Source organism: Ranitomeya variabilis, chromosome 3 (genome assembly GCF_051348905.1).
Source record: "Ranitomeya variabilis isolate aRanVar5 chromosome 3, aRanVar5.hap1, whole genome shotgun sequence".
In the NCBI taxonomy this organism is placed as follows: Eukaryota; Metazoa; Chordata; class Amphibia; order Anura; family Dendrobatidae; genus Ranitomeya; species Ranitomeya variabilis.
The window spans coordinates 325,401,408-325,407,965 of record NC_135234.1 but is presented as its reverse complement, the minus strand read 5'-3'; positions in this window follow the sequence as shown (position 1 = coordinate 325,407,965).

Here is a 6,558-nt window from a genome sequence, read left to right as displayed (position 1 = left end):
ACTTGGTTGAGGAATGTACGGATCTGTGAAATATTTTTGAGTTGAAGACAGCAGGAAGTGGAAAGGGCTTGTATATGTGGTTTGAAAGAGAGATCAGTGTCAAGGATAACCCCAAGGCAGCGAGCTTCTGAGTGTCCAGTCTGTTAGGTATGACACGATCCAAGATAGGGCCAAGTCTGTGATGCCAAGAGATGAGAGGGTCTGTAGTAATATGGAATAGATCACTGTGTCAAGGTCAGAGGACAGGTCCAGGAGGAGGAGGACAGAGTAGTATTGCTTGGCCTTGGCGGTTAATAGGTCATTGGTGACCTTAGTTAGGGTACCGTCACACAGTGGCATTTTCATCGCTACGACGGCACGATTTGTGACGTAGCAGCGTCGTATAATTATCGCTCCAGCGTCGTAGACTGCGGTCACACGTTGCAATACACAGCGCTGGAGCGATAATTTCATGACGTATTTGCGATGTAGAAGCCGTTGGTTATTGTGCGCACATTGTATACAACCTGTGTCACACGATGCAATCATGCCGCCACAGCGGGACACTAGACGACGAAAGAAAGTTTCAAACAATCTGCTACGACATACGATTCTCAGCGGGGATCCGGATCGCAGTAGCGTGTCAGACACAACGATATCGTAAATGCATCGCTGGAACGTCACGAATCGTGCCGTCGTAGCGATGAAAATGCCACTGTGTGACGGTACCCTTAGGGCAGTTTCAGTGGAGTGGTGTGGCCAGAAGCCAGATTGTAAGCAATCGAAGAGGTAGCAAGAAAACAGGTGGGCGGACAGTTCAAGATAGACTTGTTGTTCCAGTAGTTTTGAGGCATAGGGGAGAAGTGATATGGGGCAATAGCTTGATGCAGAGGATGGGTCAAGGGAGGGCTTTTTGTGGAAAGGTGTGATTGAGGCATGTTTAAAGCTTGAGGGGAAAACACCAGTTGTTAGTGATAGGTTGAAGAGATGGGTTAGGGTTGGGATGAAGACTGTGGTGAGGTTTGGGATGAAGTGGGATGGGATTGGGTCAAGTGCACAGGTGGTGAGATGTGATCTTGAGAGTGCTTGAAAAATGAGGCAAAGTCTTCAGCTGAGATGAGTGGAGAGGGAGGAGGTGCTGGGGGATGGAGGAGAGAATTGAAAGTGTTGAATAGCTGTTTAGGGTTGTGAGACAGGAAGGATATGAGAGATGAGAAATAGGTTTGTTTAGCTGAGGCGAGTGTGGCCTTGAAAGTAGTGAGGGACTGTTTGAATGTGATGAGGTCCTCGTTGGAGTGGGATCTTTTCCATCTCCGCTCAGCAACCCTGGAAGCCCGTTTCAGTTATTTGGTCAGGCTGGTGTGCCAGGGCTGTCTATTGATTTTTTCAGTTTTGGTATGTGTGAGAGGGGCAACGAATTCCAGAGCTGCAGCTATTGTGGTGTTATGTAGAGCGGCAACGGCATCTGCATTGTGTAAGGAATTTATGTCTGTAAGATTGAGAAGGGATTCAGACAGTGAGTGTGGATCGAGGTTTTTAAGATTTCTGCGAGGGTGTGTGAGTTTGTGGAGTGGGGATTGTGGACCTGGAGAGGAGAAGGAAGAGAATGTAAGTAGGTTATGGTCAGAAAGCGGAAGAGGTGAGTTAGAGAGGTTGGATAGGGAGCAGAGGCGTGTGAAGATGAGGTCCAGCGTGTGGCTAACTTTGTGAGTGGCTGTGGTATTTGTGACCATTGAGTGAGGCCGCAGGAGGAAGTGAGAGATAGAAGCTTAGTGGCAGCTGAGAGGGAAGTGTCAATGTGGATGCTGAAGTCACCCAAGATGATAGTGGGGATGTCAGCGGAGAGGAAATGAAGTAGCCAGGTGGTGAAGTAGGTGGTGGCTGGCCCTGGGGGGCGGTAAATGACAGCCAGTTGGAGGTTGGTGGGGGAGTAGATACGCCCAGAGTGCACCTCAAAGGAAGGGAGGGTAACAGAGGGTGGCAGTGAGATTGGGGTGAAGGAGCAGTTATCTGACAGGAGAAAACCAACTCCTTCACCATGCTTGCTGCTGGGGTGGGGTGTGTGGGATAGGTGGAATCCACCATACAAGAGTGCAGCAGGAGATGCTGTGTCAGAGCCAGGTTTTGGTGATAGCGAGGAAGGAAAGTTTGTGAGTAATGATAAGATCAGGGATGTAGGAAAGTTTGTTGCAAACAGAGCGAGCATTCCATAGAGCTCCTGCTAGTTTGGGGAAGAGGGGGCTGGGTGAGTGGGTATAAGGTTAGAGAGGTTATAGAAAGTTGTGATAGAGCATGGATGGGAGGTAGAAATAACTGTGGGAATGTGGTGAGGAGGACCAGGATTTGAAGCAATATCACCAGCAGTGAGGAGGAGCAAAGAAAGTGTTAGCAAGTGGGAGCAGGAGAGGGCATGAGGGGTCTGTCTGTGTTTGGAGACAGAGGATTGTATGTTAAGGAACAGTTCTAAGGAAGAGGTGAGATGGATGGGGATTGAAGAAGAGATGAACAGTTTCTTACTTGTTGTAGGCATTAAGGAGGGTTAGTAGAAAGTGGAGGATTATAGGGGTGAGACTGAAAGCAAACAGAAACATTGTTTACAGTGACTGTGTCCAGTTACCTTCAGTTCCCTTCTGGTTCAATTCTGGAATTAATTCTGATCTTCACACTTGTATGATACACACTTATAGGATACACACTGCAGACTAAAGTCTTGGCAGACTTATGCTATGCAATATATGCGCTACAAAGTGCATTCAGGTGTGAAGCAGAGAGGAGTGGCCTGTGCTCCTCTAGGTCAGAGAATTAAGCGTGGACCAGATGCATATGATCAAACCAATGTAAGCAAGGTCATAAATAACACTGGGGTAAAGCTGGGGATACCATGTGAATACTAGTAGCAGAGGTAAGAAGTCTGTATGAAAAGCTGAGTGACGTACCATGTGAATACTAGTAGCAGAGGTAAGAAGTCTGTGTGGAAAGCTGAGTGACGTACCATGTGAATACTAGGAGCAGAGGTAAGAAATGGTGTGGGAAGCTGAGTGACGTACCTGTAGGGAGAATAGACAAACAGACATGCTGATTAAAGTGTGATGGTGGCAGATGGCAGAGCACAGTCTGTATACATCATTCTGGAATTAATTCTGATCTTCACACTTGTATGATGCACACTTATAGGATACACACTGCAGACTAAAGTTACCTCCATATCCAATATACTTAAAAAGGGTTACACTCTGTTGTGCTAAAGCATGTCAATGTGAAATATATGAAATATGAATAGCAACAAGGCTTATGGATATTAGGAAAATTATGAGACGCTTTTAACACAATTTGGCCAAATCATGCCTGCCCATCAACCAATGTCAAGGTTGTCCCAAAATTGATGTGTCCTTACGTGTATGAATACTAGGGTGATGTCTGAATTCCTGGGTGAATATGGACACCTCTCTCAGTGAAGCCTAAAAATGATATCCAGTACTTTTCAATTTCAATCACATGTATGCAACCTCTATTTTTTTTTCATAAAATGCACAAAGGTCTCATTTGTCACTAAATTTATCAGCAGCCCAGCAATTTTACCCTCAAAATCGTTATAAATGTTTAAATTTAAAGCTGATCTGTCACTGAATTTAAAAATTCAAGCTGCAGACATTATTAAATTGTTTTATTTGTCCTATGAGACTGATGTACTAAATTTGAAAAATCAGTATCTGAATCATTATAGGTACATCGCTGAGACCATACATTGTGCATTAACCCCTTAATGACTGGAGCTTTTTTCAGTTTTGCGTTTTTGTTTTTCGCTCCCCTCATTCCCAGAGCCATAACTTTTTTATTTTCCCAGCAATATGGCCATGTGAGGGCTTATTTTTTGCGGGACAAGTTGTACTTTTGAACGACACCATTGGTTTTACCATGTCATGTACTAGCAAATGAGAAAAAATTCCAAGTGGGGTGAAATTGTAAAAAAAAGTGCAATCCCAACACTTGTTTTTTGTTTGGCTTTTTTGCTAGGTTCACTAAATGCTAATACTGACCTACCATTATGATTCTCCAGGTCATTATGAGTTCATATGTAAAGTAAGCTGCGGAGACACCATCAGGTGTTTCTCAACGCAAGCAATGAATAGCCAGGCCTTTCTCCGGGAAGGAACAACCACGGGAAGGGCAGCATCAAATAAAGGAGAATATCCAATAAAGGAAGACCACCTATGCCAAGCATGGTATCCATCCACAAACGGCTGTTTCGGGGTTTTTGCCCCTCATCAGTGTGGAGTAGGAAACTGGCTATTAGGAGCAGTGCCTGGTGAAAGGCTATGAAGGAACAGATGAATGACCTCGGGGAGACCAAAACATCCAACACTGCGGAGACACCATCACGTGTTTCTCAACGCAGTGATCCAGAACACTGCCCCCATCCCTTATGGGAAATATGCAAACGCATGTAAAGTAAGCTGCGGAGACACCATCACGTGTTTCTCAACAAAAGCAATGAATAGCCAGGCCTTTCTCCGGGAAGGAACAACCACGGGAAGGGCACTGCTCCTAATAGCCAGTTTCCTACTCCACAATCCGGAATACGGTTAACCGGGCTGCGCAAGTCCGGCCGGTCCAATGGCACCTCCAGAGTTCCCTTTGCAGGTGGAAATCTGTGCCTACCTTCCTGCGCTTGTGTGTTGAGGTCCTCCCCTGCTGTGCTTACGGGATAGTCCCCACAACTGTTGTGCCTGTTTCTCGTGTTCCCTCACAACTCGATTCTGATGTTCTCCCTCTACGTCCCCCTGATCTTACGGTTAGGACGCACCCGTATGACGGGGAGGCTCGGAGCTCTTCCGGGACTCCAGCGTCGCCCCACTCCTGTTGTTACCCCCCTGTGTCTTCCTGGGTCTGGGTGAGACAGCCCGCCTGTAACTGACTGTCCTGCCGTAGGTTTGAAGTTTGGCTTGGAGCTCTATAATTCCTCGGCGTTCCGGCCACCGGTTATGCGCCTCAATAGGATGTTGCCTCGTCTTGCAGCACGACTCCTACTGGTATTCTCCTTGTTGCGTTGATCTCGTTTCTCACTCAGCACAATAAACCTCGCTTCTTGTCCTTTCTTGGAGTACCGCCGCTATATCGTGCAGGCGCGGTCCCGTAACGTTCTCTCTGGTTGCTAGGCCTCTGTCAGGATCCCACCCCTGACAGGGACCCCTCTGAATCTTCCCCTACAACACCCTCTGCCACAAGGTGTTGCCTGGTTCCAACCCAGTCAGCTTTCTTTCTAACTTCCTGCCTAACCCCCAGTTTTACCAGATTGTGAGGAGTGGCCTAATAAATAGAACCCTTAGCTCCCCCTGGAGGCCAGACTGTGAAATGTATTGGTGTCTGTGATACCTGGTCAGATGAACTCCTTCAGTGCCATCAGATGTACCATAGCCCCCCTTAGCGGCGGAGCAACAGTACTGCAACGACCAGGACTCTGGGGCGCTGCATATCCATCCACAAACAGCTGTTTCGGGGTTTTTGCCCCTCATCAGTGTGGAGTAGGAAACTGGCTATTAGGAGCAGTGCCCTTCCCGTGGTTGTTCCTTCCCGGAGAAAGGCCTGGCTATTCATTGCTTTTGTTGAGAAACACGTGATGGTGTCTCCGCAGCTTACTTTACATGCGTTTGCATATTTCCCATAAGGGATGGGGGCAGTGTTCTGGATCACTGCGTTGAGAAACACGTGATGGTGTCTCCGCAGTGTTGGATGTTTTGGTCTCCCCGAGGTCATTCATCTGTTCCTTCATAGCCTTTAACCAGGCACTGCTCCTAATAGCCAGTTTCCTACTCCACACTGATGAGGGGCAAAAACCCCGAAACAGCTGTTTGTGGATGGATACCATGCTTGGCATAGGTGGTCTTCCTTTATTGGATATTCTCCTTTATTGGATGCTGCCCTTCCCGTGGTTGTTCCTTCCCGGAGAAAGGCCTGGCTATTCATTGCTTGCATTGAGAAACACGTGATGGTGTCTCCGCAGCTTACTTTACATGCGTTTGCATAGTTCCCATAAGGGATCACTGCGTTGAGAAACACGTGATGGTGTCTCCGCAGTGTTGGATGTTTTGGTCTCCCCGAGGTCATTCATCTGTTCCTTCATTATGAGTTCATAGATATCAAAAATGTCTAGGTTATTTTTTATCTAATTGGTAAAAAAATAATAATTCCAAACTTTGCTAAAAAAAATAAAAAAAATTGTGCAATTTTCCAAAACCCGTAGCATCTCAATTTTTTGTGATCTTGGATTGGCTGAGGGCTTATTTTTTGTGTGCCGAGCTGCTGTTTTTAATGATACCATTTACGTTCTTTTGATTGCCCGTTATTCCATTTTAATGCAATGTCATGGCGATCAAAGAAATGTAATTCTGGCATTTTGACTTTTTTTATTGATAGATCAGGCAATTCTGAACTCGGCAATACCAAATATGTATATGTTTGATTTTTTATTGTTTTATTTTGAATGAGGCAATAGGAGGGTGATTTGAACTTTTATATATTTTTTTTTTCCATATATTTTATAAAACAATTTTTTCTTACTTTTGCCATGCTTCAATAGCC